The 23,305-nt window shown below is 46.3% G+C and overlaps 1 long non-coding RNA gene across 1 annotated transcript; it reads right to left on the bottom strand.

The window, feature by feature from the left end:
• Positions 1–5,521: 5,521 nt before the first annotated feature.
• LOC131275761 (uncharacterized) lies at positions 5,522–19,534 on the bottom strand. Its single transcript, XR_009183185.2, has 3 exons — positions 19,243–19,534; positions 18,877–19,040; positions 5,522–5,777 (listed from the first exon to the last, which is right to left on the bottom strand). It is a non-coding gene; the product is annotated as an uncharacterized lncRNA (long non-coding RNA).
• Between the last annotated feature and the right edge of the window lie 3,771 nt (positions 19,535–23,305).

Genomic DNA, 23,305 nt, shown 5'->3' with positions numbered 1-23,305 from the left:
GAGTAGGTGATCAATCCATACAAGTTGTCAGCCAAGTCCATTGTCAGACCGTCATTTCCACTCTGCCTCCCTCGAGCCCCCGACAACAGACCCAGAAAGCATGATAAGTGCTTCCTCCAACACGAATTCTGCCCACCCAGTGTTGTTTTACAGAAACCTGTTTTCCAGCCCATACGATGTCAGGATGGATCTTCATTACCCTGGGGTGATTAAATTTCATAGTTTGGATCCTCATTAATTTTGGTTTTACACATCATAATTAAATAACTAATTATGGCACCCAAACGAGTGTGACTAATAAGGCTAAGAAAATGACAGTGCTGTGTCCTTGAAAGGTTGGCCTGGGTTGCGGATTCTACCCCAAACAGGGAGCCTTTGAACCCCGAAACCCCTCCCAGAGAAACCAGAGAGGGAAGGAAGTAGCTGCCCTCCCTGTGTAGTGCAGGGTTTCTGGCAGACCCTCGCCCCGTGCCCACTCATTTGACCCACTCCTCATGTAACTCATGGAAATGAGGCCCCTTTTTACAATCAACTTTCATCTCACCTGTGCAAAAGGAGCATTGATTTGAAAACAAAACAAAAAACAAAAAAAAAACGCCTGGGTGCTTCAGGCTTTAATCTGTGATGCACTGGTGACAGGGGAGGGAGGATTGCTTGAAAGAAGCTGGCTGAAAAGTAGGGTTCTTAAATGTTCAAAGAAATAGTCAACATCAAAAAAGTCCTTTTGCCATATCCAGTAAATATTGTTCCATTTGACCGTAACCCTCCCTTCAGACTTCCAGCTTTAAAGAGGGGACGTTCAGGCCCAAATATGACTTTTCTTCTTAACCTTTGCTGGAGGTGGCCTGTGTAGGTCAAAGGAGAACCTCAGCCTTTCTGGTAGGTTAAAGAAGGTGGTGAGCAGAAGGCATGTTTTCCAGTTTGGTTTCCTTTCCACCCAAGAGAGCAAATGGTCAAAAATCTCCACTCCACCTTGAAAGCTACCTGCTAGAGTCAGCCAGTGACCTTTCAACCCATGCAAGGAAGCACATTCTGGAATGTTCCATCAGCTCTCACACCCCCTAAGCCAGCCCTGTCCTTTCTCACCTCTGCTGCTGTGGGAACCGTCCACTCACATTCTTGTTTCTTCAGACCCCTCCTCCACACAGCGGGCACCGTGAACTTTTCAAAATGCAGACCTCGTCATCTCACTCCTCTGCTCAAAATCCTTGTCACACTCAGGATAAAATCCCAAATCCTCGCCATATCCGACAAGCCCTTCTGTGGCTGGTCCTGGCCCAACTTCTCCAGTCTCTTCCCAGAACACACTCACTCCCCAACCATCATCTTCGCTCCTTTTATTCCTTCATCAGGAAGCCCCTGCTTCCCCCACTCAGGACCTTCATACATGCTGTGCCCTTTTCCTGGAACATTCTTTTCTGACACTCCCCACCTCCTTCTTCTTCACCCAGTCAGTTCTTACTCACTTGACATAGCTCAGATCATGCGCCACTTCCTTGGGAGAGGTGATCCCTACCCCCCTGCCCCACCCAGAACAGGCCAGGCCTTCCTGTCCACACCCCCAGAGCAGCACAGCCTCTGCTCTGTGGCACCCACCCAGCAGACATGTGATGGCACCCGTTTGATCCTGTTCATCGGTGCCACCCCTCCTGGCCGTGTCAGGTTTGGCTGCTCACCATCCTACCCTCACACCTACCGAGCACGGCAGGCCACCCAGAGCCACTTCAGGGTCAATGAGTGAGCGACGCTCTCAAGGAAGTTCCCACTGCTTCTGGCTGCTGACCAGGCTGCTACAAGCCTAGGGCGCAGTCAGAGCGCTCTAGTGACCGAGTGAACAGAGGTGAACGTTAGGTGCTTGATGCAGGGGCTTCACCGCCAGGCAGCGGCATGACATTTGCTCCTACGAACCACATTTTCTAGAGGGATGTTGGCCAACTGGAGGTAGGTTTTGTAAAATATATTTTTATTAGAGGAGCTGTGAACCTGCAAAACTGGAGGTAGATGTTTGAACAACGGAAGTGTTGAGGAGACTCAAAACCCTAGCAAGAATGCTCGAAGGACGTGGCAATTATCAAAGGGAATTATTGCAGGGGCAGGAACACGAGCCCTGCTCACCTGAACGGCTGGCCCCCGAGACAGGGCAGGCATTTGCCAGAGGCTCCAATGCGGGGCTGGATGTGCACAGAAGGCTGGGAAATAGATCTCAGCCCACAGCTGGAGAAAGAAAACATTCTCATCGGGGCCCCTGCCGAAGGTCAGGCTCCCACTCTCCACCTGTGGGACCTGGGGCAACTTCACCCACTTCAGTCCCATTTTCCACAATCGTGAAGCAGGATGTAGGGGACTGAGTGGTGTTCCCCAAAAAGGTATGTTTGAGTCCTAAGCCCCCATACCTGTAAACATGACTGGACTTGAAATAGGGTCTCTGCAGGTGTGATCAAATAAAGAGGAGGTCACACAGATTAGGGCGGGCTGGAAATCCAGCGACAGGTGTCACTGAGAAGGGGGAGTGGATACAGAGACACAGAGGAGACACGCGGGGGGAAATGACCCATGCAGGAACCTGCCATGTGAAGGTGGAGGCAGCCATGCCGGTGCTGCACCCACGAGCCGGGGCTGTCGGCGGCCACAGGCACTGCAAGAGGCAAGGAGGGTCTCCAGGGGAGCCTGCGGCAGAGCAGGAGCTTCTTGCCCCAGAACGGGAGAGAAGCCATTTCTGCCATTTTAAGCCCCCTAGTTTGCATATTGTCATGTCAGTCTAGGAAGCCAGGACATGGGGCACTGGTGTGTTCATCTACTCGGTTACTGTGAAGATAAAATCAGAAAGGGCCCACCCCGCAGCACTTTGCCAAGGACCCCCTCGGGGGAGAACGCCCAGCAACGGGCTCCCACAGGCTTGATCTCAGTGAGTGGAGCAGGCTCACCCGGACTCAGGCCTGCCCTGACTGCTCAGCGCCGCAGTCAGCTCACAATAGATTAGCTCTAAGGGATGGCAACGCAAAACTTTATGGAATAAAGGACAGAGAGAGACACACAAGAGAGGAAATAAAGATGGGACCAGGGGACTCAGAGCCTCTGAAACTGAGAGCCTCGACCCTAGTTTCCACCTTGTATTTATTGGAAAATACTGAGCAACTGTTTGCTCTCAGAACTGCAACATCATCTACAATAACAGGAAATAACTGCAACATCTACAATAAGGCAACATCTGCAATAGAACAGGTGTAACATTTACAGTAAGGAACAGGTAAGCCAGGTCCCCACAACAGCTCAGCACCAGAGGCGGCAGGCTCCAGGGCGATGGGGTGGAGGGCAGGCCCCACATCCCCCATCCTCTGATCATCTTCTCCTCACTCAACTCCTTAATATCTGGACCGGGCTTTCTTTCCCTAAGGACTGGGCCAGGCCCAGCCAGCACCTCCCGCTCTTCAGCTTATCTGCCAACTGCCCGAAGGCGGCATCTGGGCGGACGGGCCTCACCCTCCCAGGTCTCTCCACGGACTGCAGGGTCCCCGTCCCCGTTGCTCCAACCCCAACTGTCCATCTGAAAACTGGCCTCCACGAGCGAGCGTGCACACCGGAGGGGTCCTCCTCGGGGGCCAGTGTCCCTAAGCACAAACTTGCGGCTTAGCTGGGTGTGTTTAGGTCATGCCCCCCGTTGTTTGAAAGCAGATATCCAAGCTCGCACCCCTCTCTGTGTCTGGGGAGAAGAGACCCTTTTGAAGAGCTGCAAGCCTGCCTGATGCATGCAGTAAGTCACGGCAGGTCTGCTGGTTACAAAGATGCATCGTTCTCCAAAGCCAAGTCCCTGCTTCCTTTAAGACCCCTGGGGAATGGAAACATGTTAGCCATTCATCAGGAGGTCAGCTGTGGAAAAGCCTTCCGCAGCCTTTCCTAAGCCAGAATACTTAGCTGACTCTTCAAAGTACAAAAAAAACACACACGTACCAAAAAAAAAAAAAAAAAAACCCTAAAAATCTGAAAATTAAGACACGGGTAGTTTTCAGAAGGAGCAACCACCGTTCATACCCCTAAAAGCAGCAGTAACGTGACCACAGCTGACGGGCACTGACCAGTTAGCCTGGTTCCGGCAGCGTGCGTGCACAGCCGCGTTCCCCGTCTGCAGATGGAGGCGCCAACTCGGGAGATGCTGTAACGGCTGAAGTTGCCTGGCTGGTAGCCCTGGGCCCCAGGTCCCCGGCCCAGCTCCCCCCCGCAAATTATCCCCCACTACCTGGTTGTTTTAAAACATGGGCAACCTGATCAAGTCAGAACACCCTAAATAATAACTAGTCACAGGCTGCAAGTTTAACTTTTGCTGGTAAGTTTCCCCGGCTTGACATGCTCTTCACTACTCAGCCCGTAGACAAATGGGTGCCTCTGCTGTCAAGGAATAAAGGGCAGCTATGAACCTGTGAGTCCTTGCAGGAGCATTTGGTGAGTGCCTGCAGACGTGTGGAGCATTTGCTGGGTGGTGTAAGTGGGCCAGACCCCACGGCCCTGCCTCCTGGGGTCCTTACAACGGGAGTCGAGAAGTACCGCCGTGCGGTAACGCGAAGCAGAGAGGAGCCTCACCAGGTGACCCTCACCTGGCAGGGCACACACCTCTCTGTCTGAGCTGCACCTGTCATCCTGCTTGGGCAGCTCAGGGAAGAGCCTGCTGGAGCTTGCAGGTGGGCTCCCCGGGCCACTGGCCTCCCTGAGCTTCCACTAGGTCCACTGGCCTGACTCGGCTCTGACGGCACCAGCAAATCCTAAGGCGCAGCCCCTTTCCCCAAAGAGCTTATCCGACAGCTGCGGTTGTAGGACATCGACATGCGGGATCAAAGAAGACAAAGATGAAGAAATTAAGATCTATTCACTGCTGACGGCACATGATGTGCCAAGTCTGCATTGTTTCTTCCTATCTATTTATCTCACTTTGATCTCAAAATAGGCCTTCTGGAAGCCACGATTAGTTTGTCTATTTTACAGCTAAGGCTATTGAGGCTTGGAGAAGCTGAGCAATTTGCACAGGGTCCCACGACCAGCTTTTAAGGGCAGAGCCCAGTTTCCCTTCTGAGTCCAGGCCTCTGCCCGCCATGCCTCTGCAGGGCTCCCTGCTGTCCACGGCGGTGACCCAGAGCTGAGGCGGCCCACGCCGTGGAACAGAAACACACACACGGAGGAGATGCGCGCTCCTGTGGTCTTTTTATGGGAGTATCTCAAAGACCAACAAAGAAGATCCAATTCGTAGCCCACAGTAACACCTCTAAAAACCCTCTTACCCTGTGCCCCTCGCTCTCTCTCCCCCATGCTCCAAGCCTGCACTCCATTCTCTCCCTCTTACGTTTTCCCTCTCAACTTACAGTCTGAAATAATTCTCCCATATCCTAGTTCTCACAGCTGTGAGTAGATCCCTTCCTGCATCTCTCTTCTCTCTCCGTCATCTCTTCTTTTGGCTTCCCTTCAACAATCGGCCACATTATTGTGTGTGTGTGTGTAGCTTCCTCACTGCCAAAAGCAAATATCATCCAATGGCTTGGTTTAAACAATGAGAATTTATTCGTTCACAGTTTGGAGACTAAGAGACGTCCAAATGGAGGCGTCATCAAGGCGATGCTTTCTCCCAGAAGGCTGTGGTTCTCTGGGGCTGGCTAAGGGACACCGTGGTCTTGGCTGTTCTGCCACTTTGCAGTGCACACGGCAGCCGCTCCCAGCTTCCCCTTCCTTTCTGGCTTCCAGTGATTTTCAGCTCCCGGTTGCTCCCTCCTTGATTTCTGTGTCTAGATTTCATCCTATTTATAAAGGAGTCCAGAAATAGGCTTAAGATCCATCCTCATTGATTTGGCCCACACCTTAACTGAAATAACCACAACAAACCGTCCTATTTACAAGGGTTTACAAGCACAGGAATAGATTAAGCTTAAGAACATGTTATCATGAGGATGAAGCTATGAAAGAAGTGGCGGGAGAGGTTTAAAGGGCAAGTGGTGACCAGCATTCAGAGATCACTAAATCTGAAAGCAATCTTTGGAGACTTCCCTCTCGACATGTTTAGATAAGAATAATAAAAAGTACAAACTTTTAAAAAGAGGGCATAGAAAAGTGAGGAAACCAGGAATTAGCTTGAAAACTCCCATTACCAAAGTAATTAGCCTGGGTTGGTTAGTGATTTAAAATTCTAACAATCATTTTAAATCATTGACATAGATCTGTAGAGAAGTTGACAGTAAAAAAGAGAACCCACCTTTCCAGCAGAGGTGGTGGTTGTTATCAAAAGCACATGTTGGGAAACGGACTTGGCTCAATGGATAGAGTGTCTGCCTACCACATGGGAGGTCCAGGGTTCAAACCCAGGGCCTCCTGACCTGTATGGTGAGCTGGCCCATGCACAGTGCTGATGCGAACAAGGAGTGCCATGCCACGCAGGGGTGCTCCCTGCATAGGGGAGCCCCACACACAAGGAGTGCACCCCGTAAGGAGAGCTGCTCCATACAAAAGAAAGTCCAGCCTGCCCAGGAGTGGCACTGCACACACGAAGAACTGATGCAGCAAGATGACATGACAAAAAAAAGAGACACAGATTCCCAGGCCACTGACAAGAATGGAAGCAGACACAGAAGAACACACAGTGAATAGACAGAGAGCAGAAAACTTGGGGGGGGGGGAGGGGAGAGAAATAAATAAATAAGAAACAAAGGCAAAGGCAAGATTCTTAAAAAAAGAAGTACATGTTACCCAACTGGAAAGAGCAAACAAAAATTAGATAGGAAAATGAGTTTCTACTTAATAAATACATAATACAAGCAATCACATTTCCTTTTACATATTGGCTTATCTTAGCACATTGTTTCTCCTTCCATGTTAAAAGTCTACAGGTTGAGTCTAATTATCACAAGTTTTCATTAGAATTATTGATAGAATTCATAATTAGACTATTTTATTAGAGAAATGGTAGATTTATGGAAAAATCATGCCTAAAATACTGAGTTCCCATATATCACCCTATTATTAACAACTTCCTTTGGTGAGGTACATTGGTTACAACTGATGAAAGAACAATTTTTAAGTTGTACTGTTAACTATAGTCCATGGTTTAACTCATCTTTTTTCTATTAAAAAATATGCAATTGAGGGAAGCGGATGTGGCTCAACCAATTGGACTCCTGTCTACCATATGGGAGGCCCTGGGGTCACTTCCCAGGGCCTCCTTGTTAAGGTAAGCTGGCCCGCACCCGCAGAGAGCTGACACAGCAAGATGACGCAATAAAGGGAGACAAGCAGACACAGAAGAACACACAACAAATGGACACAGAGCAGACAGCAAGCAAGTGACAAGGGGGCAGGGATAAATAAATAAAATAAACCTTTAAAAAAAAGATAAACAATTGAAATTTTCCCCTTTTAACAACATTCAAATATATAATTCAGTGCTGTTAATTACATTCACAATGTTGTGCTACCATCATCACCAAAATTTTTCCACTGCCCCAAATATAAACACCCTACTTACTACTCCTACTCCATTCCCTAGTAACCTGTTTTCTAGTTTCTGACTTTATGAATTTGCTTATTCTAATTACTTCATATCTGTAAGATAATATAATATGTGTCTTTTTGTATCTGGCTTATTTCCCTCAACATGATATCTACAAGGTTAATCCATGTTGTCTCATGTTCAGAAGTTAGGGTGAATAATATTCCATCGCATATATATACCATATTTTGTTTATCCAGTCATCAGTTGTTGGACACTTGGGCTGCTTCCATCTTTTTTGACAATTGTGAATAATGCTGCTGTGAACATCAGTATGCAAATATCTGTTCCACTCCCTGCTTTCAATTCTTTTGGGTATATGCCTAGAAGTGGGATTGCCAGACCATATGGTAATTCTGTTCTTAAATTTCTAAGGACCTGCCAAATTTTCTTCCAGAGTGGTTGCACCATTTTACATTTCCACCAGCAATGAATCAGTATTCCTATTTCTCCAAATCCTCTTCACCACTTGTAATTTCAAGTTTTTTAATAGTAGCCATTATAACGGGTGTGAAATGATATTTCATTATGGTTTTGGTTTGTATTTCCCTAATGGCTAATGATGTTGAGCATCTTTTCATGTGCTTTAGACCATTTGTTTATCTTCCTTGGAGATATGTCTATTCAAGTCTTTTGCTCATTTTTTAATTGGTTGTTTTTCTGTTGGTTGTTGAGATATAATATCTCTTTATATATTCTGGGTACTAAATCTCTGTCAGATACGTGGTTTCCAAATATTTTTTCCGTTTGTGTGGGCTGTCATTTACTTTTGTGTTAAAATCCTTAAATGTGCAAAAGTTTTTTTTTAATTTTCATGAGGTCTCATTTATCTATTTTTTTCTATTGTTACTTATGCTTTGGGTATAAATTCTAAGAAAGTGTTGCCTAACACATAGTGCTGAAGATGTTTCCCTCTGTTTTCATCCAAAAGAATTTTTTACTTCTGGGTTGTATATTAGGTCTTTGTCCATTTTGAATTGATTTTTGTATAAAGTATGATGATGTAGGGGTCCACCTTCATTCTTTTGAAAATGGAGATCCAGTCTTCCCAGCACCATTTCTTGAAGAGACTATTCTTTCCCAGTTGTGTGGTCTTTGCCCCTTTGTCAAAAATAAGTAGGCCATAAATTTGAGGGTTTATTTCTGAGCTCTCAATTCAATTCCATTGATCTATATGGTTGTTTTGATTACTGCAGCTTTGCAGTAAGTTTTACAATCAGGAAATATGAGTCCTCCAACGTCATTCTTCTTTTTCAAGTTGGCTTTGGCTATTAGGGGCCCCTTCCCATTCCATATAAATTTGATGATTGGCTTTTCCATTTCTGCAAAGAAAGTTGTTGGAATATTGATTGGGATTGCACTGAATCTGTAGATCACCTGGATAGACATCTAAATATTAAGATAAATATTAATTTTTCCAATCCAAGAACATGAAATGTCCTTCCTTTTATTTGAACCTTCTTTGATTTCTTTTAGCACTGTTTTGTAGTTCTCTGTGTACAAGACTTTTAGATCCTTTGTTAGATTTATTACTAGTTATTTGATTCTTTTAATTGCTATTAAATATAGTAAATGGACTTTTATCCTTGATATCTTCCTCCAATTTTTCATTACTGTTGTACAGAAATACTACTGGTTTTGGGGTTTTGATCTTGTACCCTGCCACTTTTCAGAATTCATTTATTCAGTCTAGGAGTTTTGTTGAGGATTTTTTTGGATTTTCTATATGTAGGATTATGTCCTCCATGAATAGGGAATGTTTTATTTCTTCCTTTCCAATTTGGATGACTTTTATTTATTTTCTTGCCTAATTGCTCTGGTTAGAACTTCAAGTACAATGCTGAATAACAGCAGTTAGAGTGGACATCCTTGTCTTGTTCCTAATGTTAGAAGGAATACTTTCAGACATTCAATAACAAGTATGCTGTTAGCTGTTGGTTTTTCATATATGCTCTTTATCACGATGAGGAAATTTTCTTCTATTTCTATTTTTCTAAGTGTTTTTATAACAAGAAAAAGTTTTGGATTTTGTCAATGCCTTTTCTATATTAATTGAGATTATCATGATTTTCCCTTCATTCTGTTAATGTAGCATATTACATTCATTGGTTTACTTATTTTGAACCACCCTTGTGTCCCAGGAATAAATCCTATTTGATCATGTATATAATTATTTTACTATGCAGTTGGATTCAGTTTGCTAGTATTTTGTTGAAGATTTTTGCATCTATATTCATAAAAGCTATTGTTCTGTAATCTTCTTATTTTTGTGGTATCTTTATCTGGCTTAGGTATGAGAGTGATGTCCTTTTAGAATGAAATAAGAGGAGTTCCTTCCTATTCAATTTTTGGAAGAGTTTGAACAGAATTGGAGTAAATTCTTCCTTGAATGCTTGATAAAATTCCCCTGTGAAATCATATGTTCCTTTGTTGGGAGGTGTTTGACTACTGATTTAATTTCCTTAGTAGTTATTGGTTTTTGAGCTCTTCTGTTTCTTCTTGAGTCAGTTTACGCAGATTCTGCATTTCTAGGAATTTGTCCACTTCATCTAGGTTATCTAATTTGTTGTACAGTTGGTCATAGTATCTTCTTATAGTCCTTCTTATTTCAGTGAGGTCATTAGTGTCCCCCATTACATTTCTGAGTAGTTGTTTATGTCCTCTCTCTTTTTGCTTCATTAGTCAAGCTAAAAGTTTGTCAATATTCTTGATCTTTTCATAAGGACCAAATTTTGATTTTGTTGATTATCTCTATTGTGGTTTTTTTTTTAAAGGAGGTACCAGGGATTGAACCCAGGACCTTGTGTATGTGAAGCGGGCACTCAACCACTGAGCTACATCTACTCCCCAAGGAGAGTTGGATTTTTCACTTGTTTGTTTTTAGGAGGTACCAGGGATAGAAATCAGGACTTCATATGTGAGAAGCAGGTACTCAACCATTGAACTATACCCACTCCCCTTCTTTTTTAATATAGGTATTTAGAGCTATAAGTTTCCCTCTCTGCCCTGCCTTGCTGCATTCCTAAGTTTTGGTATGATATATTTTCATTTTCCTCAAGATATTTTCTAATTTCCCTTGTGATTTCCTCTTTCACCAATTGGTTAAGAGTACATTACTTAATTTCCACATATTTGTGAATTTTCTATTTTTCCCTCTGTTATTGATTTCTAGCTTTTGGAGATGATATATTGTATGATTTCAATATTTTTTAATTTATTGAGACTTGGTTTTTTTACCTACAATATGCTCTATCCTAGAGAATAAGAAATGTGACTTGAGAAGAATGTGTACTTTTTTGTTGGTGGTGAAGTGTTCTATATATGTTTGTTAGATCTGGTTGATTTACAGCACCATCCAAGTCTTGTATTTCCTTATTGGTCTTCTGTCTAGAAGTTCTATACATTATTGAAAATGGTACATTTAATTCTCCTATTATTAATGTAGAACTTTCTACTTCTCCCTTCAAATCTGTATTTGTTTCATATATTTTGGGGCTCTGCTGTTAGGTGCATATGTATTTATAATTGTTATGTCTTCTTTTTGGATTGATTCCTTTATCAGTACAGAATGACCATCTTTGTTCCTCGTAACAGTTTTTACTTAGGGTCTATTTTTTAACTTAGTGTCCATTTTATCTGATTTTTTTTTAAATTTAGCACTGTTTATTATAGTCTCAATAATGAGCTATCATCACTTTTATCCATTCCCAACATTTACAATCAAACTAAATAGAAATTCTGCACAAATTAGCATCAGCTTCCCATTCTTTACCTCTCTTCTATCTCCACATGAACCAAATTCTAGATTCTAATTCTATGAGTTTGTTCATTACTAGTTCATATTAGTGAGATCATGCAGTATTTATCATTTTTTGTTTGGCTTATTTAACTCAACATTATGACCACAAGGTTAATCCATGTTGTCACATGCATCAGGACTTCATTCTTTCTCATGACTTAATAATAATCCATCATATGTATATACTACTTTTTTTTTTTTATTTTAGTATAGCTACTCCAGCTCTCTTTTGGTGACTTTTTTCCATCCATTCATCTATTCGTCTCTCCCTCCTTCCTTTGTTTCTTCTGCCCCATCTCTCCCTTCCTCCTTTCCTCTCTCTCTTCCTCACTCCCTCCATCCCTCCCTCTGCCCCCATCCTCATGTCCTGCAGTGCTTCCTCCTGCTCACCCCCTCCAGCACCCTTGGCTGATTTTAACCCCTCTGCCAGGCCCCCTCCAGACCTCCTCCATCTTGGTCTACTCTCCCCTCCGCCTAGAACGCCCCTCTCAGGCACTCCTGAACATCTCGGTCAGGCTGCCCCTTGCGTCTTCCAGTGTGCTGTACCCCTCACCCACACTAGGGCCTGTCCCTCTCCTGACTTTGCATGCCCTGAAACTGTGTGTTCATTTGCTGCATTTTGTCTCTCTGTCAGTCTCCACCATTAGATGAACTCAGAGGAGCAGGTCCACATGTGGATGGGCACCACTTCCCAATGCCAAGCCCAGTACTCAGACCAGCTCAAAGACTGCTGAGTGAATAAGGAAGCCAGGTACGTGTCTGTGTCCCTACTCTCCTCCATTAAAAAAAAATGAAGAAGAAAACCAAAGCCCTGCTTAGGCATCAGGTTTATTCTCTTCTGGAAATACAGAATTTTAACAATCTCGTCATCCTGCCTGAGACACTCTCTCACCTGGAATTCCTGTTTGAGGTCAGGAAAGATGCAGGGAGATTCTGAGGTTGTGGGAGGTCATCTCCACAAGGGGCCTGATGTACTTGCAGACGGTGTTGGATTAGGGGTGGGGGATCCAAATGCCACCACCCCTGCCTGGGGGCTTCGTAGGCAGGCAGGCTGTGGCTATGGTTTCATTAGTGCAGATGGGAGTACAGCAGAGATGGCTGGCCAAGGCGTCCACCCCAGGCGCATCACCACACAACGCTGGGACGGGCTGAGCTCAGCTCACTTGCTTCAGAAACTTCTTCACTCCCTCTGACCACGGGAGGGAACCGGAGACATTCCTGTGCTCTCCTCCCCCAGCCTGGGTGGTCCCAATGGCTGGTTTTGTCTGTTCCTGCCACGAGCCTTGACTCTTCTGGCACCTGTGATTTAGAAGCTGTGCACAGCTCAGCACAAATGAATTTTCAAGGCATAGACAGTGCTTTGTGCTCTGAGAGCCAGATGGGGTTTTTATTGACTTGAGCCACTGTTGAGCATAATTAGACCGAGGCAAGAAAGAAGAGTTGCTGAAGAAATGAGGGGGGTGGAGGGCGGGCTGACGCCTCCAGGCCCAGCAGCGGGGGCGCTGCAGATGTTCTCAGTGGGGGTGTCAGGCCATGCATGGCGAAGGCGACCCCTCGGCCCACCAGGGCGCCTGGCTCTGTGCCTTGCTCCCACCCAGCCCCAGACCACTGGCCACAGAGGGACGGCAGGAGAGCAGGTGGGAAAGCCACGATGGTCCCTGTGAGGGCAACTCCGAGGCAGGTGTGCCCTGCAGCCCCCGCGGAGGATGTCCCCGTGCTCGGAAACGTCCTTGCGCACAGACTTCCTGCCTCCACTCCTGTACTTCCAGGGGCGATTCAAACCTGAGCTCCTGCCGCGGAACTCCTTAGAAAATCCCTCCTAACACTGGGCTGCCTTTGAGAGGACGTCGTGGGAGGAGAGCTGCAGCGCTCGTCCCCGCTCATCTTCTCTAAGGGCCCACGTTCCCTCCACAGTGCCCCTGAGAGCGCGTGGAAACACCAGGAGCTCACTTGCCTTGTTTTTTTCTTTTCTTTTTGACTTTTCTTCTCAGTGTACCTCAGTTATCTCCAGAAAAGAAGTTTGCTGTATTGCTTTGTAAAGTGGTTCTTAAGAGGTCTGTATTTAACAACACGCAACTTTTGGAAATATAAGGCAATTCCCTGTTTGCTCGATAAGGTGTTTTCTCAGAATGAGCTTTAATGGAGCCAAGTGTAAAAAACTCCTGGGATGTGATGGAAAAGTCCAATGTTTATTAATAATATTTAGAGTTTTGAGCATATATGCATATTTGAAGCACAAAGAAGACATTAATTTGGAAACATTGCTCTTCCATCTCAAATTTGATGAGAAAATTTTATTAGATGATTCACATGCATCTTTGACATGTCTTTTCATCACCAGGACCATTTTTGGCATCATCTAAAGACAGTTTTCCAGAGCTGATAATTTTGTCTTTTATCTCAAGTGTTTGCAATTAAGCACTTTTTGACACCAAATATGAATGTGTCCCTGAAAATTGTTTCCAAAATCCAAGTGGTAAATTATGTAACATGATGAGAGTTTTTCTTTTCTTTTTGACTTTTCTTCTCAGTGTACCTCAGTTATCTCCAGAAAAGAAGTTTGCTGTATTGCTTTGTAAAGTGGTTCTTAAGAGGTCTGTATTTAACAACATGCAACTTTTGGAAATGCATAGTCTAGCCTCATGGACTAATTGTCAAATATGTGCTAAATTTCCCTTTGCTTTTGTTTTGTTTTGTTTTAATTTAATGCCAAGTCTGCTATGCAGCCTCTATAACCGCCTAAAACTAGAATCAAATGACATTGTTTCAGGTCAAAATTTTGTTTTTCAAAATAAGAGAGAGCCACATATAATCTTTTAAGGACTGAAACGTAAAAGTGATTCCCACTTTCTATGAGAATGATTTGAAGGAAGAGTTTTCCTATATTCTAGCTCATTTGGTAAATACAATCTCTTCATTGAAATTTTCTCATCAGGATACCCAGCAGGAAAATGCCACAAACATTTCATTTTGAATAGTTACCTCTGTTCAAGTGAAAATAAGCAAAACACAAGGCAACTCCACTCGCTTGGACTAGGCACTACCACACAGCCTTGACAGTGAGACATTTTCTCTAAGCCCCGAATACTATGCAGACATAATAAGAGAATTTTTCTATGTTTCTATTTTTCCTCTATTGGAATCCCTTCCAAAGGGATGTGCCAGCTCATTAAGCACATTACGACTGGAGAGGGAAAGAGGGTTCCTTCCTCTCGGGGGTCTCTGAAGCTAATGCAGTGTAGACATGTGGGATCCCACGGTGGGCGTCAAGATCATCCTCTCACTTGGTGAACCAGGCCCACATCCTCCACCAGGATCAGCATGAGAGCTTTAACCCGCCGTTCCTCAGCCCCTGCCCCGGGCCTTGTTGAGGGACATGTTCCCAACATACACCTGCCAGAGAAGGGCCAGGAGGCAAGAGTCAGAGTCTTCAATTTACAGAAAGCCTGCCCGAAGATGACATTTACAAAGTGAGCTCCTGTAGCACACTCGAATCAGTACTTGACTTACAGAAATGTCCCTTGTACCTGGAAGTAGCAGGAGAATGAAGGAAAAGGGTGTCACCTTGCAGCACGAGGAAGGCTAATTTCTGTGCCTCCCGGGATCAGAGGTGGCAATCCTCTAGGTTTTTACCATCCACTGGGGAGCCCCCACGGCAAGCCTCAGGATCTTAAACATCAGCTCTGGCTTGGTGTGAAAACCTTGTTAACCTTTCTCATAGCCCATCACATGGGAGCAGACAGCAGGAGCAGACCCTGGCATTCTTCTCTGTGTCCCTGAGAAGCACTGCTTTTGAGTGACTTTGTCATTCCTGAGATATCACACAGTGCCATCCATTTATGGAAGTTATCGGATAGGTGGCATTCGATACACTGTGCAACCTGAAGTCACTGCCCTGGAGCTCAGGGAATGAATGGGGTGGCAAGGAACAAGGATGACTCCCAGAATCTAAATCCCTGCCTATCCACTTACTAAAACTCTTTCCTCAAGTAAAGGCCCATTAAAGAGATGTGCACAGAGAAAAGAAATGAATTGAGAACCTGTCTCCAAGGTGTCTAGAAGTACCATTTCTAAACTGAGAAAAGAAGAGTTTTCTGAAAACACAGACACATAATGGACCAAAATGCAAAGAAGCATTTTATCTATTAATACCTCCATTAAAAAGTAATAAGTACTAAAATACATGCCAAGGAAATGTGCAAGAATATTCATTCTTTCCACTCACGGTTCTTATCATTTTGTATCACTGCAGTCTGGCTGTCCCCGGCCTTTCTGGGGGGAAACACCCTAATAGAAGTAGGAAGTAAGGTGAGGCCCACAGAAAAACATTCTCAGTGAACTCTGTGGCTGAAACTTTATTTTGAAGATCTTTGCCCACCCCCACCCCCCAATCAACCAACTCTGGTTGCCTTTATTTGCATTTTAATAGTTACCCTAATTTCAAACTTAAAATTATAGACTTTTCCCAGCTGCTTTTTAAATGCTACATTATAATGTGGAGGAAGCATCATACGTAATTACATTTAATAGACACAGAATTGATTGAAACACTTAGCTGGAACAAAAAGCCCAGACCTAATTTTGTAAACATGTTATTGTACAGTAACCCCCAATGAGTTTGTTCTTAAATCTCCTAATTAATTTTTAATTAAAAAGCTCAAAGATGCTATTACACTTGTTGTTGTAAATGGCAGCCTCATGCAAGCGGAAACGGCTGAGCGGTGCAGACAAATATCTCCCATTAAAATCTGTGTTAATGAGAACTGCTTAATTCAGTATTTCTGAGATGCAAACAGAGACCAAAACCAGCACGTGAAGGAACCATAAGATGGAAGCACTGTTTTTTCAACTTGCCGAGATCTGTGTACATGGAGTGTGATGAGTTTGTATACGACAAGCTGTCCAAACCTTTATTTAAACATATCCTTCTTCTACCCTTTCCAATATCCAGCTAAATATAGCTTGTGCATTCAGTAGTAAATTATATTTAATACTTGCACAAGCCCAAGGAGGCTTTTGCTTCCTACAGTGATGTGTCTCGCCCTCCCGTTTAAATGTCATCCTGATGTTAAATTATGGCATGACTCTCCTCACTGTCCCCTACATAGGCAGACAATTCCAACCTCTCCATTTTCATATCTCCTCTATCAGTCCAGTTCAGCAAGACCTTTGCTGTAACCCAGGAATTAAAACATCTGGTGATGTCACAGATGCAGAATTGCTAAGAGTACCCAAATCAACCAGTGTCCCTTTTCAATGCATTATCTTAATAACAGGAGAGAAAGCGTTTCTGGGAAGCCCAGTCCCACCCCCTGGCCTTTAGCACAATCGCGCCCAGATGGCTTTCGCCCTTCGGAAGTGAAGGCGTCAGGCCCACGAGCTGTACTTCTTACCTAAACGAGAAGTTGTCATCATCCTCGTCATTGTGGTTCTTAAAAAGCTGCACGCATATCCTTCTTTGATTTGCCAGCGTGTTCCTCCTTTTCCCAGGAAAGGCCCCAATGCTATCCACAAATTCTGGGCGAGAGTCCCTTGTAAGAAACAGTGGCTGGTAATTTCCCCTTTCTACAGTTTTCCCCTGTGCACCAGAGTTTCTAAACCTCAGCACTGTTGGCACTGGGGGCTAGAAAACCCTCTGTTGTGGGAGGGGGGGTACAGGGGATCCTGTGCACACAGAGTGATCGCCAGCACCCCGGCCTCTGTCCTGCCGCTGCAACAACCAAGCGTGTCTGCAGGCCCTGCCAAATGTCCCCTGGGAGGGAGACACAATCACAGCTGAGAACCACTGGGTAGACTCCCAGTTAGGGGGGCTCCCAGATAGGGGGGACCCATCCACACAAAAAGGCAAGAGGGCGGACAGGCACGCGAGAGACGCGTCACCCTCGGGTCTCAGCTCTGCCGCGAAGAGTGAGAAGGTGGCTTCATGTCTGCTGGTTTCCCTGGGGAGGTGTGTGTGCACAGAGCACCTCAGCGTGTCTGTGTAAGAGCGCAAGAGGAGGGCAGGAAACGAAGGAGAGAACAGAAGAGAATCACACCGCTCAACGGGGAGAGTTGACCTTTTGCCCATCTGGTCTTTTAAAGCCAGGAAGGGAGCTGGGAGACGTCGGGGTTCACCAATAATTGAATTTATTAGCCAGCCCTCGTCGGCAAGCGCGTGCACCTGAAACCGCCCGGGATGAGGCAAGGGCAGCAACCCGGACGAAGGAGCGTTTCCGCCGGCAAAGGCAGCCGGCGTGAGCGGCCCAGGCCGAGAGGAATCGGGAAATTTACCCGAGGAGGTGGAGGTTTGCTTTCTTAGTCTACCAAGTGGCTGTGTTTTGAAATGTCATGCCAAGCTTTCGTAAATTAAATGACATTTGCCACGTGTTCTGTCCATTTAAAGAAACTTTGTGGTCAAATCTTTTGAGAAGGAGCAAAACCCTTTCTGTTAGATGAACCAACTATCTAAATGTCTAAGTTTGGTTGTTGGGGTTTCCTCCAGGAAGGATCCATGCTCTCGAGAACGGGGTGCCTTGATGATGGCTGGAAAATAAGAACAGATGCTGCCAGGAAGTGGATGTGGCTCAAGCGAGTGAGCACCTGCCTACCACATGGGAGGTCCCGGCTTCAGTTCCTAGGACCTCCTGGAGAAGGGAAGCTGGTGTGATGGGCAGGCACAGCGAGCTGATGCAACAAGATGATGCAAGAAAGAGACACAAAGGGGAAAGTCGAGATACAACAAACCAGGGAGCTGAGGTGGCTCAAGCAATTGAGCATCTCTCTTCCACATGGGAAGTACCAGGTGTGGTTCTCCTAAAGAGAAGAAGAGCAGACAGTGAGCTAAACAATGAGGGATGGGGGATAGAAATAAAATAAATCTTTAAAAAAGAAAAGAATAGACGCGGTCAGGAGAGAGGGATTCCCAGGAGCAGACAGGTCAGAAGGTCTGAATTTGAATCCTGGCCCAAGCAGAGTCCAGCTGTGGCGCCTGGGCTAGGAGCCCTGCACTTTCTCTGAGATCCCAGGGAGCCGAGACCTGCCCTTGGCTGCACGAGGAAGCGCCTGGCCACCTGCAGAAGGCTACTGCAAATGCTGGTTAGGTTTCAGCAGGAAAGAAATGTCTGAAAGGGTAGCAGTGGTCAAATGTGGGCAGGATAACTATGCCCCAAAGAATTCCAATAACTTCTTCAGAAAGTGCTAAGGGATACTCAGCTACCCCTGCCCGCAAGAGAGCAGGATGTTCTCTTAGGACGCTTCAAGGTCACCGCCAGTCTTCAGCATTCCTTTCTAGTTGATGATTTCCTCTATTTCTCTCTCCGAAAGTCCCTATTTTTAGCTGCTTTCACAGGGGCTCCCAGAGGCAAACATTATACAGCAGCGTGCCCCGCGCAGGCTGTGACAGTCCACTCCAGCAGAGAGCAAGTTAACCTTCCTGGGAGGGAGGGGCTTGGTGGAGTCGATTTATGGCAGACACAATTTGAGAAAAGCAAAGCTGAGACTCCTTGAGTCAGTTTTCAAGCATCCTCAAGCATTTCAGAAGCACCTGACAATTAATATGTTAATGACAAACCATTCTTACCTATTCAGAAAAGGGCCCCTAAGGTGTTCTTTCAGGGGAGACTTCTTGGCTTTTGAAAGTCACTGTATTGGAAGAAATGAAACTACTTTCCTTCCCCAACATTCTCTCCTTCAAACTTGGTACGCTCCCCACATCAGTTAAAATTCCCAAACTCCGTATTTCACCTAGGAAAAAAAAACCACCAGGAAATATGAAAACCGTTCTCTTGCTTTCTCCCTCCTTCCAAAGCTATAACCTCTCATTTGCCCAGAAATCTCTTTCACGGAGAGTTCTCCCACATAACTCATGTCTGTCTTCTTCGGCCGTGTAGGGTTTCTCGTCTGCCCTTTAGCAGCCCCCTCCATCCCTGATCCTCCCCATTCAAACCTGCTCCAATTCTTGGGAATGCCTTGCAGGTATTTGAGCCCAAATTATCTAGGCCACTGCAGTTCCATGTTCCTCGGATTTGAGCCGTAGCTTTGAATTGGAAATAAATGTGTCAGCACTTCTTAAGGTACTAACTTCGGCGAGCTTCGCACAAGCAGGACAGAGCGTCAGGCAGGTTTTAACTAAGAACAGCTGAAGTCTCTGATGTCTGACTCAGAAAGGCCTTACATGCTCCACTGCACCCAGCTAGCATCTCGGTTCCTGCTGAAGTGATTTATTTTTTTAAGTTAATTCTGTTCCAGCTGTCTCCCTTCCTACAAACGGATCCTGACAGCCCTCAAGGGGCATTCTAGAACCTGTCTGTTAAACAAACCACGGCTCTTTCCTTCCCACGGTTGTCATTAAATCTAACATTCTAGATTCTGACATAGAGGTGACTCTAATAAGATCACATTTGGATCACAAAGATAAGCGATTGTAAAACTTCAGCAAGATTTGTTCCATCTTCACCCTCCGGGTCTACCATGAGAGAGAAGGTGGGCCTGGAAGGATTAAGAATTGTGACATAGTAGCACTCCCTCTCCAGGGCGAGGGATCATTCATGGAGGAGACCCCCACTGTATGCAAATGGATTATTACTGAAGATGTGGGGGTAGATCGAAATTTGAGCCCATCCAGTAGTAATTCTTCATGGACTTGCATCGCCCTTGTGGGTAGAATGCATATCCATTCTTAAGGCCAATTAACAATAGGAGGGTTCCTAACACTTTAGTGTTTTTTATTCTCTTCCATCAAGATTTCAATTCAATGTTTCCATTGAATGGCTTATGAAAAATAAAGCCTGACATTTCTGACTATGTGCCAGGCATTGTGCCAGCACTTTATGGGAGTTGGATTATGTCAACCCCACAATAACCCGTAGGGTTGAAGATGTCGTTATCCAATTTGTAGATGACGAAGCAGAGACCCAGAGGGGCTTGTCCAAGCCACCTAGCCAGTGAGTGGCAGGACGGGGGCCCATCAGGTCTGTCACAGCCCCAGTGCTCCTGAGCACTTGCTCCGCTCTCTAGGCTACCCAAGCACTCTTCACTGCTCGTTCTAAAATGTTTCCCCAAAAGGCACTCACCTGGCTTTACTGGAAAGTGCACGCCTGGGGAGATGCCTATGAGTTCCACAGGGGTGGGTGGGGAAGCAGGACCTATAGGCCAGAAGTGCTGCACAGCCAAGACCCTGGGCTGTTACCTGAGTCGGCAGGTGCATTTCCAAAGGTGCTCCCACTGCCAGGATCTCCTCTCTGAAAGTCCCCAAAATGAGTCAGAGGAGGCGCCGTGGGCCAGCTGGCCCCTGGTTCTCCTCCTCAGCAGCCGTAAGTCTTCAGGGAAACCAGGAGAATCCCCGCAAGGATCCTATGGCGGTGGCGACACCCTGAGCTAATGAACTCGGGCCTGGCAATCAAATTTCCTTCCTTCAGGGCTGTAACGGTGACCCCAGGAATCTCCATCGCCCTGGGGTCATTGATTTGAGAGCTTGCCCCTTGTTGCCCATTGGAGACCTCCACAGGGGAAATGTTTTCTCATGGATTCCATAGAGCAGTCTCAGAATAAGTAAGACACAGCCTAGTAATGAAGCGATGACAGCCTTGGACTTGGGAAAGGCATCATTAGGCAGGAATAATTCATGGGGCAGAATCGTCAGTCCTAGTTACGAGCGCTCAACTGTCAAGCTCCATGAAACAAGACTCCAGGTGGGGCCTGCTGCGCTGCGCTCAATCCACTTACATTCCCGAAATTCTGCGCCATTACCAATTGCCGCTTCTTCAACAAGGGCCCTAACTAGCTTCGGTTTTGTTGAGCCCATCAGAAAGTCAGCGCCTGTCCCCCAGACCCAGGCTTTTAGGGATCCCGTGCCCCCCAACCCTACAACACTGACTCGAGTTACATCCGGATTTAATCAGACACGTAGGAGGGTTGAAGTCTCTTTTCTGGAAAGGCAAAGCTTTTCCTGGCCAGCAATCCCCGGATATAACACTGTGCTTTACATGGCTGAAAAGAAATGCATTACATGAGGAATTGAGGATGAAAGTGCATTTTCATTAGCTCCTATTGGATGCTGGGGAATTACTGGGTGAGGAGGAAAGCTCTCTCAAAGCTGCACTACGGAAATCCATTTCTGTTCTGTGCACATTCATGGTGGAGTTCTCAGTCCTAGCAAGAGGCTTGACGGGGTGCCTTTGGCTTCCCCCGGATGGTTAGGAAATTGGTGGCCTTTGGGAAGGAACGTGAATGTGAATTCAATCCATCGGTGGTGGCTGCTGTCAACCCTGCACCGTGAACAGAACAGGCCTCGTTCAGGTCACAGGACTCGGGGTCCCACCCATATCTGCCACCAGCATTTGCTTCATGTCAGATCCATGCAAAACTCTTACCGCTGCAAATTCAAACCAATATGGGGGAGGAAAGGAAATAAAATCATGTCTATTTCTGGAAAGTTCAGATCTCTGTATTCTGCAAATATCCTCGGGTCCTGCTTGTGGGAGGCACTACAAGGCATCTACGCAAAGGCTTCTCAAGGATGGTGTAGGTTTGGGCCTGGACCCCAGGGATGAGCTCTAAAACAGAAAACAGAAGCGGACTTGGCCCAGTGGTTAGGGCGTCCGCCTACCACATGGGAGGTCCACGGTTCAAACCCCAGGCCTCCTTGACCCGTGTGCAGCTGGCCCATGCTCAGTGCTGATGCGCGCAAGGAGTGCCCTGCCACGCAGGAGTGTCCCCCGCGTAGGGGAGCCCCACGTGCAAGGAGTGCACACGTAAGGAGAGCCGCCCAGCGCAAAAGAAAGTGCAGCCTGCCCAGGAATGGTGCCGCACACACAGAGAGCTGACCAACAAGATGATGCAACAAAAAGAAACACAGATTCCCATGCCGCTGACAACAACAGAAGTGGACAAAGAAGACGCAGCAAATAGACACAGAGAACAGACAACTGGGGCGGGGGAAGGGGAGAAATAAATAAATCTTTAAAAAAAAGAAGAACCCAAGAGGCGGCAGGCCGGGCAGGAGGAGTTGGGAGGCCCCACCGAGGGCCACGGAGTGGAAAGGGGAGGAGTATGTACGAGCAAGAGGATGCATCAGACAGAAAAGCAAGAGAACAAAGGCAGGGGAGGGGTGTGGTGAAGAGACCCTGGTCTCGGCAGCCTCTGCGGAATAGACCCACACGCTGACCGGCTGTCAGAGGCGGCTTGGGAGACGGTATCTGAAGTGTTGAGCTCGTTTGGTGCTCACCGCACAGGGCCAGATGCAGACGGAGCGAATCCGTGCCTTGCTGGGCTTGGGGTCCAGGTGTGGAGTGGCTGCGGGGGCTCCTGCACGCCTCCGGGAACCAACCCCCGGCCCCGCTGGCCCTCCCTCCCATTTTCCACCTGCAAACCCAGGCAGCCCCCAGCCCCGAGGCCTCTCCCGACAGCTGGCAGCCCCCTTTCCTGCCAGGAACCACCCAGCTGGCTCTGAAGAGTACCAGGGCCAGGTTCCCTTCAAAGAAGGCCCCACCTGCGCCCTTGGGGCCCACACCACCCTCCCTTCTGGGTAAAAGCTGCAGCAATTAAAATCTTTCCTGGGTGATTTTTTTCCCTGGAAACAGGGTCGCGACCTACAGCACATCCTCCTCCTCTCCCCGTCTTCTCTGAGGAATCTCTGGGAGCCCTTTACCTTTCTCCTCCAAGCCCAGCACTCGTTATTTCTTCCAAATGAGTGTTACAAAAACGGTTTCCTCCAACTACTACGCACAGGCTGTGCTGCGGCTCGCAAGCCGATGAGAGCAGGTAAGAGCTGCCTGGGAAAATCTGAACTTGTGGATTCATGGACTTCATAGTTAAAATGTTCTTGTCTCAAACCAAAATGTTTAGCTTAAAAAAGGGAATAAGGCAGGGAGAGTTTCCATGCAAATGGCATCATCGCCTGTTAGCTCAGTAGAAAGAAGTCACTGATCCTCAGAAGTTGTCCCCAAGGCTGGGTGATACAGTATGAAGGAGCGTTAAGGGGCACTGATGTTGGAGAAATCTTTCTCTTG

The sequence above is a fragment of the Dasypus novemcinctus genome, chromosome 24, assembly GCF_030445035.2.
Source record: "Dasypus novemcinctus isolate mDasNov1 chromosome 24, mDasNov1.1.hap2, whole genome shotgun sequence".
Classification (NCBI taxonomy): domain Eukaryota; kingdom Metazoa; phylum Chordata; class Mammalia; order Cingulata; family Dasypodidae; genus Dasypus; species Dasypus novemcinctus.
This window is presented reverse-complemented; position numbering and strand designations above follow the sequence as displayed.